This window comes from Takifugu flavidus, chromosome 5, assembly GCF_003711565.1.
Source record: "Takifugu flavidus isolate HTHZ2018 chromosome 5, ASM371156v2, whole genome shotgun sequence".
NCBI classification, from domain to species: Eukaryota; Metazoa; Chordata; class Actinopteri; order Tetraodontiformes; family Tetraodontidae; genus Takifugu; species Takifugu flavidus.
Window position 1 is genome coordinate 17,632,332 of NC_079524.1, and position 19,118 is coordinate 17,651,449.

The 19,118-nt window shown below is 44.6% G+C and overlaps 1 protein-coding gene, 1 non-coding gene and 1 pseudogene across 17 annotated transcripts in view; 1 reads left to right on the forward strand and 2 right to left on the reverse strand.

The window, feature by feature from the left end:
- LOC130525213 (uncharacterized) overlaps positions 1–19,118 on the forward strand; it is a 129,779-nt gene that overhangs the window by 16,143 nt on the left and 94,518 nt on the right. The gene's annotated exons all lie outside the window — the stretch shown is intronic.
- Positions 14,496–16,247, reverse strand: LOC130525222 (serine protease inhibitor 2.1-like; annotated as a pseudogene).
- LOC130526601 (5S ribosomal RNA) lies at positions 18,659–18,777 on the reverse strand. Its single transcript, XR_008950812.1, has one exon. It is a non-coding gene; the product is annotated as a 5S ribosomal RNA (ribosomal RNA).

A 19,118-nucleotide genomic window follows, 5' to 3' on the forward strand; every position in this document is an offset into this window, starting at 1 on the left:
CCTCCAGTGGTCATTCCTTCAATTCTTTATCTCCATTGCAGCGTCCATAAATTAAAAACAACAACAATTCATCCAGAAATGTTCAACACTGGCTGGATATAAGTTCAAAGGTCAATCCAGACAAACCAACATAAGGCAGGAATAATAGGAGCCACAAGTTAACTGACTATCATGAAATTACTGTCATGTCATTAAATAACTTTTGTTTGTTTGTATACATCGTATTCAAACAACAGAAAAACACATTTTAACTAATGACACGTGACTATTTTGCTTCATTTGTTCAACGTAAAAACAGCCGGCCTCGTTGGTTTAAATGGGTGTTTTAGGTCTTTGTGGCGGTTCCGTTTGGAGCCTTTATGTGACCCACAAAGTTGTTTGAGCCTTTCCACACCCGTTAGGTGGCAACTTCATCACCAGCAACAAAAGGTGCAGTGAAAATGATTTGAAGGGAAACAGGCAGATATAACAGAAGCTGAGGGCAATCGATGCAACCAGAGACTCTGATGTCATCGATCGGATCGCTGAATTAAGACTTGACGCACCATCGTACAAATTGGATGAAATGCAAAATATCCAAAGAGCCGATAGACAGATACAAAGATGCACGTTTCTTTAAACCATTTGCTACAATCATTTTAAATATTGAGTAATTATGAGCTGTTCTAAAATAAGACAGATGTTGAGAATAATTCAGTTGCATTTCAGATCTGATGGTCGTTCAAACTGTTGCTCTACGGTGTTGAATTTAGCTTTTCCAGGAAATGAGCTACATTTATGTTGAGGTAGATTCTCAGATAAGTTGAAGAGAAATCCCAAAGTTTGACTCACTATTTTTGTTTCATACACAACAGACTGTCTGCTAGTTTTCTTTCAAAGAGTCATTGGGAAGTTGTGGCCTCAGCAATGACGTCAAACCCTTCTCATCTACGGGAGCTGAGCTTAAGCAAGAACCAAAGCCTGACAGATGCCGGAGTAAAGTTACTGTCTTCTGCAATGATGCATCCAAACTGCAGACTGGAGACGCTCAGGTCAGGAGGCCTCTGTTGGTCTTTTCTAAATTTCTTTACATTTTCTGCTTTTCTCTTCATTTTCATATTTAGAAATGTGTTTTTATTTGCCCCATTTATTCTTTTTCCAGGCTGTCACACTGCAGGTTATCAGAGATCAGCTGTGACTCTGTGGCCTCGGTGCTGAGGTCCAATCCCTCCCATCTGAGGGTTCTGGACCTGAGTCAGAACCAGCTGCAGGATTCAGGAGTGAAGCTGCTCTGTGGTGCTCTCCAGGATCCTCTCTGTGAGCTGGAGACTCTCAGGTCAGCTTCCTTTTATCTTCGACATAACAACTAAACAATGAAAGGCTTCAAGATAAACTCCAGTGACTTTTGGAGAATAGAAGTGTAGTATGAATATAAATGAGCCATTAAAAGTCAATTTTATAGATACTTTTTAACTATGTTGTTGCTGTAATATCCCAGTTTATCAGTGGGGGCCAGAGCTCTCCTGACTCCAAGGGCCCTGATTAAATAATGAAATAAAATGAAATAATGATTTTGAGCAGGTGTAATATGACTTTTCCTCCAATAAGAGATCATTTCTTGCCATGATTCCTTTTCCAGACTGAGTGGCTGCAGTTTATCAGAGTTCAGCTGTGACTCTCTGGCCTCGGCGCTGAGGTCCAATCCCTCCCATCTGAGGGTTCTGGACCTGAGTAAGAACCAGCTGAAGGATCCAGGAGTGAAGCTGCTCTGTGGTGCTCTCCAGGATCCTCTCTGTGAGCTGGAGACTCTCAGGTCAGTCAGAGATGATCCAGTACTTTCCCAGGTGTAACTAGTTAGACAATAACTGTTTACATGTTTGATCTTTGTTATAAACGTAGTGTTACAGTTCTCAGAAAAAAGACCACACAGGACAGATTTGCAGTATTAAATTTGTTGTGGAAATCTGTCCCATGTGAGGATGGTCATCAATGACTAGAAAGGAAGTATCAGTTGTAGATTTGTCTTGTTTTATTTTAGGCTGGCCACAAAACCGCCCAAACATTCAGACCAATCAAAAATGGTTCTTCCTGTCTTTTAAAGATCAGAAGAAAGATAGCAAACCCAAAAAGAAAGCTGCTGCAGTGTGCCATGCCCCTTCTCTCCTGAGAAAAGCCATCCCAAAAAAGAGAAAAGCCCAAGTGTGAAGTGAGCACCCTGTTAAACCTTGGTACCGAAAGCCTGCAGTCATTCTCATCTTAGGTGGCTTCATTCCAGCCAGAAGCCCAAACCTGCCTCCCTCTTAAAGGGGCAGCAGGTCAGTCCAACCACAGAAACCTTCATGAAGATCTGAAGCTTTCAGCATCCACAATTGTTGCACCTCACTTCCATTGGAGTCCAAATCAGAAGTCAACAAGTTGATTCTACACCGATTCTACACAATGCAACCATTTTAAAAAGGTTTCCATCCATAAGTTTTCACACATTTTTAGATAAATCTGTTTGTTCATCGCCTCCTTCTGTTGTAATGGTCATTAAAGAAAATGACCTTATTTGAGTTTTTCTCCTCACAAATATGACTTTCTATGAACGATGCAATAAATGCAGCTTGCAATCTAAGACAATATGGAAGTATGTGTATATAATAGTAGTGGAAGGAGCTCATAAAATAATACATTTGCTCTTCTCATCGAATCTTTCTATGTTATTCAAGAAAAACCTGCTCTTAGTCAACAACATCTAAGACATCAACCAAAAATCTTAATTTTATACAATATCATATAAAACAGTAGAGAAGACTCTTTCTGCAGAGACCCTGGTGGCAGGAATGCAGAAGTATCACCTGCTCAACTTGGAAGGTGGAGCAGAAACCACCAGCTGAGAAGGTCCTCAGCGAGAGGAAGTGGTGGAGAACCATGAAACTTGCTAAGCTCCACCTCAGCTCCAGAGACGGGCTGAGCTGGAGCTGTGGCACCAGGTATCGCCCAGAAGAGCCTCCAACAAACAAGCTCTTCTCTTGGGAGGAGAGGGCTTTGAATCTCAGCTCAGTGTGCTTGTCTCTAGTAGGTGGCAGCTGCACCTTTTCCTGAGCTCCTTGTTGATGCCCTGAGGGGAATTGATGCTCCTGCAATGTTTTCTGGCAGCATTGAGCTTGCAGTGGGGCAATCAAACACACTGTGGGGGGGCTCTCTTTCCTTCTCTCATCTGGAGAACAAGTGACACCAGCTGCCAATCATTGTTGGAGAAATGTGCAGTCAGGGGAACGATGCGTCCAGACTATAGCCACCCTTCCAGCATCCAGCAGTGTCTAAAACCTTTGATTTGGTTTCACCAGAGAGTGTAGGGATTGCAGGGTCGCTGCAGCATCGCCCACAAGCTATCAGGAGTGGGTCGCTTTGTCCCAACTCCTGACAAGAGTTGAGTGCTATTGAGAAATGTGGTCTCACAAACTTGGAAGGTATTTTGACCAACACACACTTTACATACGCTGTAGATCTTGTCCAACCGCCCTGAAAGAACCCAAAATACGAACATACGGCAGATAAGCCGGTGCAGGACCAGAGGTTTGTTGCTTGTAAGCTGTGTTTTGCTCTGGTACATGTTGATTTTTATTTGTCTTCTCTCAAAATAATTGTTGTTTTAGACTAAAGGAGTGCAGGTTATCAGAGACCAGCTGTGATTCTGTGGCCTCAGCTCTGAAGTCCAACCACTCCCATCTGAGGGTTCTGGACCTGAGCTTCAACACGTTGCAGGATTCAGGAGTGAAGCAGCTCTGTTCTGTACTGGAGAGTCCAAACTGTAAACTGGAGAGGCTCAGGTCAGTCTTCATTTTTCTACCTATATACCAGCTGCTAAGATGGTGAAGTGAGGCTGTTCTCAACACTGCTGTGATGCACCACATTAAAGAAATTCCTTGTAATATCGTGAATTCAGGTCTGACCCAACTAAGAACTAACGTAGGTTTAGTACTGACACAGATAACATGCAGACCTGCACCGTATAACCTTATCCTGCATTTTTCAGATTGATTAACTGCAGGTTATCAGAGATCAGCTGTGGCTCTCTGGCCTCGGCGCTGAGGTCCAATCCCTCCCATCTCACAGAACTGGACCTGAGTGCGAACCATCTGCAGGATTCAGGAGTGAAGCTGCTCTGTGGTTTTCTCCACTTTCCAAACTGCCGACTGGAAACTCTGAGGTAAACACCATTCTCAAAAATGTCCATTATTCCATCCGAGGGTCCTCACACTTTCTGAGTGTGTGTGTTGTGCCCAGTTCCTTCAGGAGGGAGGGCCACACGGGGACCACTTATTCATGATAAATTGATTTAAGGACAATGAAAAAGCCGACAGATGGTCACCAAAATTAGACAAAACTAGGTGAGGGTGCCTGGTAGACACCAGCCAACGAGGAGGGAGATAGTGAGGGAGACAGGAAGTCATCTAAGACAGGTTGTGCCTTTAAAGATGAGCCACAGGTGAGATGGATCTCCATGATGAGATGGGAGGGAAAGAGGTGGGAGAACCTGGGAAGAGTGAGGGCCAGAACAATATATATTCTCCTTTGGAACAGTGCAAACCTGAGAGGTTGGAATTGTGGTAATTACATATTACTATCATTTTTTAACCTGTAACTAAATTAAATATTTACAGATCATGCCTTTGATTAACCTTTCAGATGAATACTGGTTTCACTTATAACCTTATAAAAGTTTCCCTTCTTTATTTAGATTAGAGCACTGCAGCTTATCAGAGATCAGCTGTGACTCTCTGGCCTCGGCGCTGAGGTCCAATCCCTCCCATCTCAGAGAACTGGACCTGAGTTGCAACTATCTGCAGGATCCAGGAGTGAAGCTGCTCTGTGGTTTTCTCCAGGATCCAAACTGCCGACTGGAAACTCTGAGGTAAACACCATTCTCAAAAATGTCCATTATTCCATCCGAGGGTCCTCACACTGTCTGAGTGTGTGTGTTGTGCCCAGTTCCTTCAGGAGGGAGGGCCACACGGGGACCACTTATTCATGATAAATTGATTTAAGGACAATGAAAAAGCCGACAGATGGTAACCAAAATTAGACAAAACTAGGTGAGGGTGCCTGGTAGACACCAGCCAACGAGGAGGGAGATGGTGAGGGAGACAGGAAGTCATCTAAGACAGGTTGTGCCTTAAAGATGAGCCACAGGTGAGATGGATCTCCATGATGAGATGGGAGGGAAAGAGGTGGGAGAACCTGGGAAGAGTGAGGGCCAGAACAATATATATTCTCCTCTGGAATAGTGCAAACCTGAGAGGTTGGAATTGTGGTCATTACATATTACTATCATTTTTTAACCTGTAACTAAATTAAATATTTACAGATCATGCCTTTGATTAACCTTTCAGATTAATACTGGTTTCACTTATAAAAGTTTCACTTCTGTATTTAGATTAAGGGACTGCAGTTTATCAGAGATCAGCTGTGGCTCTCTGGCCTCGGCGCTGAGGTCCAATCCCTCCCATCTCAGAGAACTGGACCTGGGTCAGAACCAGCTGAAGGATTCAGAGCTGAAGCTGCTGTCTGATCTCGTAGAGAATGCACACTATGGGCTGGAGACATTGAGACATCTCTGGTTGAAGCCAGTCAACTCCCGCTCATCTGCTGCATCACTCACTGACCACAGGGGAGACTTTGAAAGGGGGGTCAAGGAAGCTATCCATGTTAAATTGGAGAAACCATCCTTGAACAGTGGTGGTGGCCTGAGGCACTTCCTATCACCCACATACAATGCAGTCCTCCACTCCTTCCAACAGCAAAACAAACATTCACACCATTCCAGGAGACCCAGTGACTCACCACCATGTGACCCAGCAGACAAAGGGGAGACACCTCAACAGAAACTAGGTGAACGACCCGACCAACGACCCTGCTAACGACTCTCAGGTGACCACCCAGATCATTAACATGCAAATGGTCCACAGGGGCTACATATTCTCAAGCTCTCTCCCCAGCGATTTCAGAACTGAAGAAGCCTTCTGGATAGAAGGCGAAACGTCTTCAAGAGAAGAAACCCAGTCCAGTTGACAGAGAAAACTACCTTGGATACAATGACCTGGATGACTGAGAATTTACACAGACAAATATAGAGGATATAAAAACAGTGTTGAGATGGGTTTGTGTCACTTTAGTAAAATCAAAGCATTTTTCTTTCTGTGCCAGCAATGAACACAATCTAAGAAGTCTTTGACACTAAACATATGGAGCTGCTATAGAACAAACTAAAGATTTGTTGTTATTAAGATAAAGAAATGCAACATTTCCCCCAGAGAAACGATGGCGATGGAAAAAGCCCTGGCTGTGTGTGTGCATCACAGCAGGTGTGGGTTCTCCTCTCTGGAGTCATGCGGGGCTCCTTTGAAGGGCAGATGAGGAGGTTGGTTACAGATTCCCTTCAGAAAGATGATTACGGTGCCAAAGGTCATCACCGGGGTAACCAGGAAGAGGCAGAGTCGGTCTACTGTACGAGCGATGCCGCTCCAGTTATCCTTCTCCTGTCAGGACCAGACATTTACGCCACTTTTGATCTTTTTAAATCAGACTTTGGGTTGAGGACTCTGTTTGAACCCTCTGAGCTCATTGTAGTCGTTCTTGTTGCGCATGTGTTTAATGATGTAGTGGCTCCATCCACAGCCGGCTTGATCTCTGCGTACAGCTGATGGCTCCTCCCTCTTCTTGTGGTTTCACAGCTCCACACAGACACCAAAGCTCAGAACTCAAATGAAGCTACTGATGCTTCTATATCTCATGTGTTTAAATGTTTCTGGAAACGTACTGGCAGCGTGTGTGACTCGGGTCACCAGTCCGTGTCTCCCAGACTGTTTCTCAACATCAGCTCACTGCGGGACTTCACACTGTCGTACTCCTCAGCCGAGGCAATGGAGCCCACTGAGCTGGGTCGCCGCGGTAACGCTCCATCCCAGTACGGCTCTGCCTCAGCAGGGCGGGACATGCGCAAGATGCAGGGTAATCGCTGGAGGAAGAGCTGGCAGAAAAAGAAAACAGGATTTGGAACACTGATACTGATGTGTGTATGTCTGTGTGTTATAGTGGGAAAACCACATGTTCATATATCCTCTTTCATATGTTATTAAGTCATATGTTCATATATCCTCTTTCATATGTTATTAAGTCATAGGTTCATATATCCTCTTTCATGTGTTATTAAGTCACATGTTCATATATCCTCTTTCATATGTTATTAAGTCATAGGTTCATATATCCTCTTTCATATGTTATTAAGTCACATGTTCATATATCCTCTTTCATATGTTATTAAGTCACATGTTCATATATCCTCTTTCATATGTTACTAAGTCACATGTTCATATATCCTCTTTCATATGTTATTAAGTCATATGTTCATATATCCTCTTTCATATGTTATTAAGTCATAGGTTCATATATCCTCTTTCATGTGTTATTAAGTCATAGGTTCATATATCCTCTTTCATATGTTACTAAGTCACATGTTCATATATCCTCTTTCATATGTTATTAAGTCACATGTTCATATATCCTCTTTCATATGTTATTAAGTCATAGGTTCATATATCCTCTTTCATATGTTATTAAGTCACATGTTCATATATCCTCTTTCATATGTATTAAGTCACATGTTCATATATCCTCTTTCATATGTTACTAAGTCACATGTTCATATATCCTCTTTCATATGTTATTAAGTCACATGTTCATATATCCTCTTTCATATGTTATTAAGTCATAGGTTCATATATCCTCTTTCATATGTTAAGTCACATGTTCATATATCCTCTTTCATATGTTATTAAGTCATAGGTTCATATATCCTCTTTCATATGTTACTAAGTCCCATGTTCATATATCCTCTTTCATATGTTATTAAGTCACGTGTTCATATATCCTCTTTCATATGTTATTAAGTCACATGTTCATATATCCTCTTTCATATGTTATTAAGTCACATGTTCATATATCCTCTTTCATATGTTATTAAGTCATATGTTCAAATATCCTCTTTCATATGTTACTAAGTCACATGTTCATATATCATCTTTCATATGTTATTAAGTCATAGGTTCATATATCCTCTTTCATATGTTACTAAGTCCCATGTTCATATATCCTCTTTCATATGTTATTAAGTCACGTGTTCATATATCCTCTTTCATATGTTATTAAGTCACATGTTCATATATCCTCTTTCATATGTTATTAAGTCACATGTTCATATATCCTCTTTCATATGTTATTAAGTCATAGGTTCAAATATCCTCTTTCATATGTTACTAAGTCACATGTTCATATATCCTCTTTCATATGTTATTAAGTCACATGTTCATATATCCTTTAAATGTGTTTTTTATTTTACTCTTTATTTGCATATTTGCATAGTTGTCAGCTCCTTTGTTACTTCCGGTTCCTGTCGCTAGTTTCCGGTCTCGTGAGCTCACTCTCGCTAGCTTGTCAGTGACGGTGGTTGTCAGCGCAGCATCAGCGAGTCTCCAGCCCGGACGCGGCTCCTTCGTGCGTCCACAGAGGCTCCGTCTGTCTCCTACTGACTTGTATCTCTACATTCTCTCGTCGCTGCTGGTTGTCAAACGTTTGCTGGAACTTGTGGCGCTTGGCTGAACTGGTCTAGGTCAACTATATCTGTTTTAAAGAAGCGGAGGAGACCGCGGAGGAGGTTCCGAGGATGAACCCTCAGTGCGCCCGCTGTGGGAAGATCGTCTACCCGACAGAGAAAGTGAGCTGCCTGGACACCGTGAGCTGGATGACCCGGAGAAGCGTCCTTTTAGTCCGTTTTTGCGAGGATGACAGAAACGGGAACCTTTGGGCAGGTCCTGTGAAGTTGGACACGTTGGTGATTGAGAAGTGGAAGGAAAACGACCCTTAAATCGCTTTTTAGGACTTAAATGACAGATATCACAGAAAAAGAGCTCATCAATAACTGTAAATGAGCCAGACTTGCTGGTCAAACCAGGCTTTTGTAGGAAATCTGGCCTCCTTTTAAGTTTTTTAAATGCATTTCTTTAAACTCTTAGAACACAGAGGAACTCTTTTATTGGGGGCAGAAAAGGTACATTTTTACCTGGTAAAATTCAGTCAAAAGAGCACTAAAAGCATGAATAAACTGAATCATGTAGATTCTAATGACATAAGCTGGAGCTCCTCCAGTTACAGCCCATAATGAGACTGCAACTGTTTCTGGGAAAGGTAACTTTTATACAGTTTACATTCTGCAGATTTCTGTCAAATTTCAATGCAAACATTCACGTTAATCGATATAATAGAAATCTGTTACACATCATGGATCAGTCAGTAATCTTGGACAACAGCAACGTTTAATCCTGGATCACTGCTCCATATATTTAAATGAAAAAAGACGGCTGATACTGATTTAAGACAGAATTTGTGCATTTTGATGATCACATTCATCAGATTTTTAACCACTGATGGAAACATACTGATTCATTTAAATCAGGGGTGTCAAAGTCAAATGGACGGAGGGCCAAATAAAAAATGTGGCTCCAAGCCGAGGGCCAGACTGATCGAATGTTCATTGAAACATTTTAAAATGACCTCATATTGTCTAGTGCAGGGGTCACCAACCTTTTTGAGACGGAGAGCTACTTCCTGGGTACTGAATCATGTGAAGGGCCACCAGTTTGATACACACTTCTGAAATAGCCAATTTGCTCAATTTACCTTTAACTAAATGTCGTTATTAATAGTTAATGATATTCATCTTTGCAAAGGCCGCTCATAGCGGGAGCCCCGTCTGTAGTGGAATAAATCAGTGTTATGAATAGGTGTCAGGAATAAATCGGGGTCTGGTCCAGGTGGAGGTGTTGGAAATAAACCAAGGTCTAGTCCACATCTAGTCTCTCTGTGAGGAATCTAGGAGTAACTTTTGATCCAAATCTCTCATTCAACTCAAACATTAAATTAGTCTCTAGAAGTGCCTTTTTTCACCCGAGGAACATCACAAAGATCAGGAAGCTACTGACCCACCATGATGCTGAAAAGTCAATCCAGCATTTGTTCCTTCCAGGCTGGATGTTCGAGTTGAAACAGAGCAACCCAGCAAAACCCTGCGTGAATCAACAAAAGACACAAACACAGGTACCTTGCAAGGGAGAGCGAGCAGCAGTTCACTCTGGAACACCCTCCGTCGCTCTGCTGCTCCTCTGCAAACCTCCTTCCTTTATTCACATCAGCTCATTATCCATGTGGAATTTTCACCTTCTCCCAAGATGCTTTTAGGGTTTCAGATAACAATCTCACAGTAAATCTGGTGCTCTGGACAAGTGTACGAAATCAAGAGAGGTGAAAAACACTGTTTCTTCTTCATGCACTTAGGTGCTAAACATACAAATGCATTTAAATGATAACAATATAATATTATTCTTCTCTCTCTCACACACACACACACATTTGCTGTAGAAAACACTGATAATGAGACATTAGGCCCTCACCTGAACGTTTCAGTAGGGTTGATGTTCACCTGTTTCTTGTCAGTGACGACATCAGAGGCATGACCTTTGACCCCGTACAGGATGGTTCATCAAGATGTTGTCGACCAACAGAAGAAGCTATAGTCATAAAACCATCGTGCTGAGTTCTGTCCTGGTCTCAGAGCTTCCTCGGGGTCCACATGGGCCTGAAGCAGATCCAGGACAGACTTCATTCAGACAGATTTTTAGTCTTCTTCTCTTAAAAACCATCCTGGTCTGCTGCACCACATTTGTGCAGTGGAAACCTTCTACAGAGGTGACCAGAAAGCTGCTTGAGTCTGGCTCTGGGTCATTAACCCCACTGGTTGATGGGACTTCCCATTAGGGCAAACACTCCCGTCATCCGTTGTGGATCCCTGGAACCTGCATCCATCCTCACTGGCAGCCAGTGTTTGGAGTGGGATCAACTATCAAAATTCAGAACCAAAACATGTCTGTGTTTGAACCTGTAGCCTCCTTTTAGCTGAGCTGGTGGTACCGTCACTACTAACGTACCGTTACAGCTGCTACGGGGACATTTGGGGGTTCTCAAAAGGGGCCCCGTTACCTGCTCCACTAGTTGCTGTAGCTCAGAAACACGTCTTTAGCTGTCTCCCGTCTGTAATGTCCAGATGGGACAGTTAATGGATTAATGGAGAACCTTTCTGTGTTCCAGCCCAACGGTCGGAGCAGGGAGTGCATCTTCTCAGAGATAGTGCTGGAAAACAATTACACAGCTCTGCAGAATGCCAAGTATGAAGGCTGGTACGTTGCCTTCAGTCGGAAAGGGAGGCCCATCAAAGCCTCCAGGACAAGGCAGAACCAAAGAGAGGTCCACTTCATCAAGAGGCTCCACGCAGGCCCCCCTCCCTTCCCCAACATGGACCAGAGCAAACACTTTGAGTTTATCCGCTTTTCAGCCACAAGTCGAGCAAAGCGCAACAGGAAATCAGGCACCGTTTCCTAACAGCGAGACAAAGGGAGGCAGATATACAACAGGTCCAACTTTATTTTTGTATATTTTCATGCAAAGCTGTACATTGAAATATGGCTTTAACACAATAATTGTAATAATATTCCTGTAAAATGGTGATGTGTAAATAAAGAAAGAATAAAGGAAAGTGACAAATTGATTTTGGAGGCTTGTTTCAGAGGCGAACAATGATGGTGAGTAAGACACAGAGAGGGATGAGGAGAGGGAAATCTCTACCCATATAAGCTGTGATCTTTTGAAGACAATTCAGATCATTTCTGTTTGCAGTATCCTGCACGGTAGGAAATCTGGAACTACTTTATAAAACCAACACTCCCCCTGCTGGACATATGGTGCATGTACACTTAGATTTATCTATTTAAATGACCAGGAAAAGAGAACTCTGAACATCATAGATTGGCCAGAGATGATCAACTGTCAGCCACAGAAGCAGGAGACGTCCACGCATTGTTACTAACAGTGCAATGTGACGGTGGTGGGACGTGGAGATGCTGGGAGACGTTTGGTGGAGCTTGGTCCATGAGGAGGTGTGTGGAATAAACCAGAGTCTGGTCCAGGAGGAGTTTTGGAATGAACCAGGGTCTGGTCCAGGAGGAGGTGTTTGGGATGAACCAGGTCTGTCCAGGAGGAGGTGTTCCGGATGAACCAGGGTCTAGTCCAGGAGGAGGTGTTTGGAATAAACAGGGTCTGGTCCAGGAGGAGGTGTTTGGGATGAACCAGGGTCTGGTCCAGGAGGAGGTGTTCGGGATGAACGGTCTGGTCCAGGAGGAGGTGTTTGGGATGAACCAGGGTCTGGTCCAGGAGGAGGTGTTTCCGATGAACCAGGGTCTGGTCCAGGAGGAGGTGTTTGGAATAAACAAGGTCTGGTCCAGGAGGAGGTGTTGGGATGAACCAGGTCTGGTCCAGGAGGAGGTGTTCGGGATGAACCAGGGTCTGGTCCAGGAGGAGGTGTTAGGAATGAACCAGGGTCTGGTCCAGGAGGGGGTGTTAGGAATGAACCAGGGTCTGGTCAGGAGGAGGTGTTAGGAATGAACCAGGGTCTGGTCCAGGAGGAGGTGTTAGGAATGAACCAGGGTCTGGTCCAGGAGGAGGTGTTAATAACCTGGTTTGCAGCACGGTTGATGGACTCATCTGTTGCTCCTGCTGTTGCACACTGGCTCTGCTCTTGCTCAAGTTCATCAGCATCAATGTCGCACATGCAGCCGACGCTGCGGGTCGTTGTTTTGAAGGCCTGAGGCGGAGCCGTCGTTAACACATGTAACTCCTCGCCGCCCTTTTCATCGCGTTGGGGTTTTGGATCTACCTTCGGCCTCTGATGGTCACCTGATGCCTGAGTCACCATGAAGGCAACGGACAGCGGCCCAACAAGAGTTGACTGGACCGGTTTGGACGGCTTTGACCCAACTGGAGTGTTTTCCTCTCCGCCTGTGCTCAGTCTGGGCAGCGCCACACAGGGATCTGAATCAAGGGTGGGCCCGACACCACGTGTTGGGTTCCTAAGAACCTCAGGTTCCTCCTTATCTGCTCTGCTCCTTTAAGCTCTGCATCCAACCATGCATGCTGGGTTCCTGCGGTGGTGTGCTGCCTGTGCTCCACCGTCTTCGTGCTCCATCCACTGTAGTGCAGGATGTCTGACAGACTGCTGATGTCACTGTCGATGCCGCTGATGCTTTCGCTGTCGCTGTCGCTGTCGCTGTCGCTGTCTCTCCACTCCTCAGTCTTACTACAGCAGCACCCCATCTTCTGCAGCCTGAAGCAGAAACAACAAAAAAGCCACTGCCATGACCACACACACTCAAACAGTCATCAACAGATCCGTTCGCTGCTCCAGCCTCATGGAGGAAGAGGAAAGTTCTGCCTCGCCCCCTCCCCAGCCCAGACTAGCACAGGTGAGGGGCTCATGCTACACAAGCCCCGCCCCGCCCGCTTCACTGTGACTTGCATCAAACCAGCCTAACCCTCATGTGCACGAGCCCCGCGCACGAGTCTGCACTGACACGAAGAAGCGCCACCACATTAGCAGAATTGGATTCATATTGAAAACATTTAGACTCTGGTAGAGCTGCCAGCAGAGCTCAACTTGATCCCAACCATCAACTCCCAGTTACTGACCTTTGGACCTTTAACGAGCGTGCACGTCAGTACGAAGCTTGTCTCTTTTAGAGGGTGATACTCGGTGGGAGGGTCAAAGAATGAGGCGGCAGATCTGATTCTGGATAAAAAATCTGCAGTTGGAGAGAGATGAGTTGTCTTGGTGGAGTGAAGGTTTCAGCTTAACCTTTAACGATTAATGTCTGTAGGTGTAGCAGCAACACTTTAGGAGAAAGACTTTTTTTCTTTGAATCAAAGCTTACAACCCAAAAGGCTGCTGTGCTTTACATCAAAGCCACTGGACGCGTCACGTGCACCACCGAGACAACAGAGACCACAACCACCAGACAGAACCTTCCAGACAGAACACTTAACACCGGCCCAAATCTGCACCATACTGGAACCTGTGTTGGAACACCCACTACCTCCAGTACAGAGAAGGCCTCTACAGGCAGAACCATGGTGGTGCAACGGGCTCACCAGTCTCTCCCATAGTTGCCAGTCTACAGTATACTGGGAGAAGGTTGAAACCCGAGCCCGACATCCTTCACAGGAACCGGCCCAAGCCACTGGTTCAGATATGTGGACGACACCTGGGTCAAGATTCTAACAAGAGAACTGAAGGCGTTCTCAACCACACAGATGATTACGTCACATTCATCTGGCCTTCCTGGACTGTGCGCCCCCGTCGTTCCACAATAGCGTTGCACGTGTATGCAGGCCTCTCTGTGTGGTTATACTTTAGCAGGCAGCATTATACGTGGGTAAATACATATGGCAGCTCCAGGATCTTCAGCTGAGATCATCCAGTGCTTGTTGTATCAAACCAGATTAAAATTGTGCTCTTCAGCACCTATTTTATTTTTAGAGCTGATTCAGAAACGTTCTAAAGAGTAATAAAGTGAGACTCTACAAGGCAAATGTTTCTTTTTTAAGGCTCTTTATATGTGATGCAATTCTTATTGTGCAAAACAGGCATTTAGTGCATCAGATGTTTGGGTTGGTAATCTTGCCCATGAAGAGGATATTATCTGAGCTGTGGTCAGTGATGATAACCATGAAGGGACGATTGAACTTCAGGACTGGAACATAATAATAAGAGTAAAGTGTTATTGTGATGCCTGTAGCAGCTGCGGCAGTGGCTCCAGCCTCATCAACATCCAGGGTAGCTTGATGGACAACCTACAAGAAATACCAGACATAATCAATTGTCAGAAAGAAATCTGTGCTCATTGTTGATGCTGTTCCTGTTTTCCATCTTTACCTCTGAGACTGCCAGTTGTTGCCCCTCTGCAATACCACTCAAGTCTGCTCTGTCACCAAACATGTCTACCATCCCCATTTCAGTCAACACAGTCTTCAGTGAGTATGACGTTTTGATGGAGAATTTGGGAATATAAACACTGTATTTCCTGGGGAACAGATATGGGACAGACACAACCATGAGGTGACGGACAGGAGCCAACCGCCACATCAATACCAAGAGTTAGCCGTTGAGTCTCCGTTTTCCACACCTGTATTTCATCCATTTCAGCCATTTGGTAACATGAGCGGCAGAAATTGCATTCTCCAGTTTTGCCATGTCGTCCGGCAACAGCAGCAACATGGAGTGAGAGCTGTTAAATGGGAGGTGAAGGACCGATGTGTTAAACATCTGGTCACGATAGGTTTCAAATCTCTTCTCAATATTCATCATCTGAACTGGAACCTGAAAATTCAAAGTTTCATGTTTGTAAATGAGATTCGGTTGAAGGTTTTGCCGAAGACTGTGGACTTCAAACCTTGGTCTTTTCATCCACCATGAATAAGTCCTCCTTGGTCAGATCTGGATCAAACGGAGTTTCCCATTTTCCTGTTTTACAAGTCATGGAATCACAGTTTGTGGTTGACAGTTAAAACTTTCAAATGAACAAGAAACACGCCTAAATCGCACCACATCCAGGTGTTTACCTTTAAAATAGATATAGCTGATTAGATACATGACTGTTGTGGATCTAGACTTTCTACCAGTTTGTCAATCTTCCCACTGGTCTTCTCCTCCACATACTTGTTGATGGTGTTGGCGCTCTCGCTGCTTTTGGTGAAATCAACATTGAATCCATCTGCAAAGTAGGACTTTTTCAAGGTGTCCAGGAACTCAGGCTGTGGTTTGAAGAGGTTGTCCATAAATACAGCCGTCCCTTCACTGGTGACTTCATTGGACGCCTTCTTCGTCTTTTCAAAGAGGCTCTGAAAAGCCTGGTCTACATCCGTCTGGCTCAGCCAGGTGCTGTTGAAAGCCAAACCTCTGAAAAGCTGTCGGTGGGTTTCTCCACGCGCTCCGACCGCCAAAGCGGCCAAGGCGACAGACACACTGACTGGGGAGAAGAAGATGTTCTTGCCTTGTGAGTCAGGGTTAGCAGCTAAGCTCCTGTACAGCCTGAAGGCAAACTCTCTGTTGGCTGCAGTGACCAGTGAAAGGCTCTCAGTGCTGTTGTCAGCTGAGGTGTCCTGCTCCTTCTGGTTTTGACCAATGTCGTTCCCCACATGGCCTCTGGCCACGCAGATGATTATGGACAAAATCCAGACACACCGGGTTGCGTTCATCTTAGTGAACAAAGACAGAAGCAGAAGGCAAAGAGCATCTTGGTTAGTGTTTGTTCTGCTGCTCTGCAACCACTTGTGCCTCAACACACACCAACCACAGCGGGGAGGGAACTGAGCATAACCCCCTCGTCATGACGACTGTCGTGATGCTGTGCACTCACCTTCTCCTGCTTCGCTGTTTGGCCCCCAAAGCCCCGACGGTGCAACGGCAGCCGAGGCTTTTACAAAATATCCTCCCCTACAAGGTGCTGGACTTTGCTTTTGTTTGTTCTTTATCTCTGATGTGCTGCTTCTGTGTAATCATTAGTTTATTAGTGCTCCAACAGCACCTACAACATGATGGAAGCTGGAAAAACCTTCCCAAAGGGTCTAGGTTCATCTTTAAATGGTGCATATTAAAGTGCTGCTATAGGTGTACATTCAAGCGTAGAAGACATGTTTCTGGACCCTGGGAGACAGAGAGTCCTCTTCCTCTGGGGGTCTCCACTGCTCCCATGTGTCCTGACTGACCTGCATGGATCTCCTCCCCATCCTGCATTTGTGTCCAGCGTCTCCAGTCCAGTACCATTTACCATGAAGGTGAAGCCTGCGCTCACTCTTCAGAAGGAAGGAGACTGAGGAGGAAGGAAAGTTCCTCACAAAAGGGAAGGACAACCTGTTATGTAATCAGGGGCCTTCATCATTGCTGAGGCCGCTGCTGAACATCATTGATTGTCCAGGTAAAGCCAGGCTGCATTACACAAACGCCAGAGAGCAGCTGAACTTTGTCCTCCAAAATATATTTGCACAGCCGTTTTCCACTGTCGTGTTTGCTGCCTGAAGCTCAGAGTAGAGGTTGGATTTAACTACTTCCAAACAGTGGACTGGTCTCACTGGGACAGTCACAAACCAAGAATAAAAACCATTAATGTGTCGTCTGTCCTCATCCTTCCATCTGAGCTCCTCTACCGTGGCGTCCGTTCACAGCTGGAATGATGATGACCGTGAGGTCCACATCTGCATCCCGACCACAGATGAGGCAGCAAACCTACAGCTTGTCAGTGTTACTCATCAATAAAACAGCTCATCACTGAACTTTAGTTTGGCTGCATTTTTATTTCATTTGATTTTCATATAAGCAGGCACCAAAGCCCAGACCTCCCAGTTCTGATCCGTTTCATGTTTGTGAGGCTCCTCAAAGTCGGTTTAAAGTCATTTAAAAGTCTTTCTTTTTCCAAATCATTTCTACAAGGAGTAGTTCCAATAAGAAAGAGAACGTAGACAAACACTTTGCTTTTGAAGCTTTAAATTCAAGATGTTTAATGTTTAAAATGATAATTATTCACTCTTTTTGAATTTGATGCCTGACCCCCTTTTAAGGAAAAGAAGAAACCTGAAGGAGCTCCACAGCTGAGGGGCCCGTCTCCCTGGGACGGACAGATGTGCATTTGCATCAGTCATTTATACAGTGTATGGAGATAAGTCCAGGGCCCAGGGGGGAGCCCAAGGGTTCCGGGCCCAGGGGCCCAGTGTGTGAAACCTCTGGGGCTGAACGAGCCCAGCGGCCTTGCTGGCCACCATTAGACTTTAAGGACAAATCAATAGGTAAATTACACACCCACAAAATGAAGTTTTCTATGTCCCTATACAATAAAGAGACATTTCCAGTAACCCCATAATAAGAGGAAGGGCCTGATTTACTTTAGTTTTTCGATTATAAAAATCATTGTGATGTTAATATATTTTCTATTATCTATCCGGATTAATGTGGATAATCCTTGAAGATATAAGTTTAATCATGGATGAACTTTGTTATATATTTTACATCTGATAAGTTGCACACATCTTCAAGACAACATTCACCTTCCCATTAAAGTTTATCTTTATAACTGTGGATAAACACCTTTTTGAAAGTTCCCCATTTAACAGAAAAGAATAAACAGTGTGTTAATAGTAGGTGGAAGCAGATGTAGTATTTAAAATGTTTTAAAGTTATTTAAATATACATTCAATTCAGTTTCAGAGGCTTGGCGGAGCTCCTACAGTCATAAAGTTTGATCTGTTTTGAGTTGCTGTTCCCAGACCTGGATGCTGAAGTGATTTTGGCATCCATCCATCTCCACCAATTATCCGGGGTAGGGTCGCGGGGGCAGCAGCCTAAGGAGAGAGGCCCAGAGTTCCCTCTCTCCAGCTACTTCTTCCAGCTCATCCGGGGGGATCCCCAGGCGTTCCCAGACCAGTCGAGAGACATAGTCACAACAACGTGTCCCACAGGCCAGTAAGGCCCGATACGACCTCCGAGGGAATACGCCGGGAATCGAACCGAATAGTGCAACATTAAATCTCAGTGCAACATTAAATCCCAAACTATGTACAGGAGTTAAATATTAAATCTAAAACGATGTACAATAGTGCAACATTAAATCTCAATGTTAGAAGTACTTAAGAAGTGAATTACATCTGGCTGGATAATTATCAGGAACACTGGCGGCCTCTGCTGACCCAGTGGAAGAGTGCAAAAAGCTTACAGCACCTGGTATTCCCAGGCGGTCTCCCATCCAAGTACTAACCAGGCCCGACCCTGCTTAGCTTCCGAGATCAGACGAGATCGGGCGTTCTCAGGGTGGTATGGCCGTAAGCGAGAGCAGCCGCAAGAAAATGGCCTTTTGAAGTTAATACAACTCAAACTTATTTTCTTGAAACACTTATTCTGGTGGAGGTTGTCCATTTTGCTTTGTCACAGTCCAAACGTCAATGTTGGAGCAGCCTCCAATCCATTCCCCCCAAAAGAAAAGGCTATATAGCCTATGAGCGTCATATCATCAAATCTGCCTAGAACGGCTCTTGGATGAGAGGTGAAACGTCTTCAAACAAATCAAACAAGATTCAACTCCGATAAATGAAATCAAGTTAAAAGCAATGTGCCATGGCCAGGGATCGATCCCGGGCCGGTGCGGGCCAGTCGAGAATCGCTGTAACAG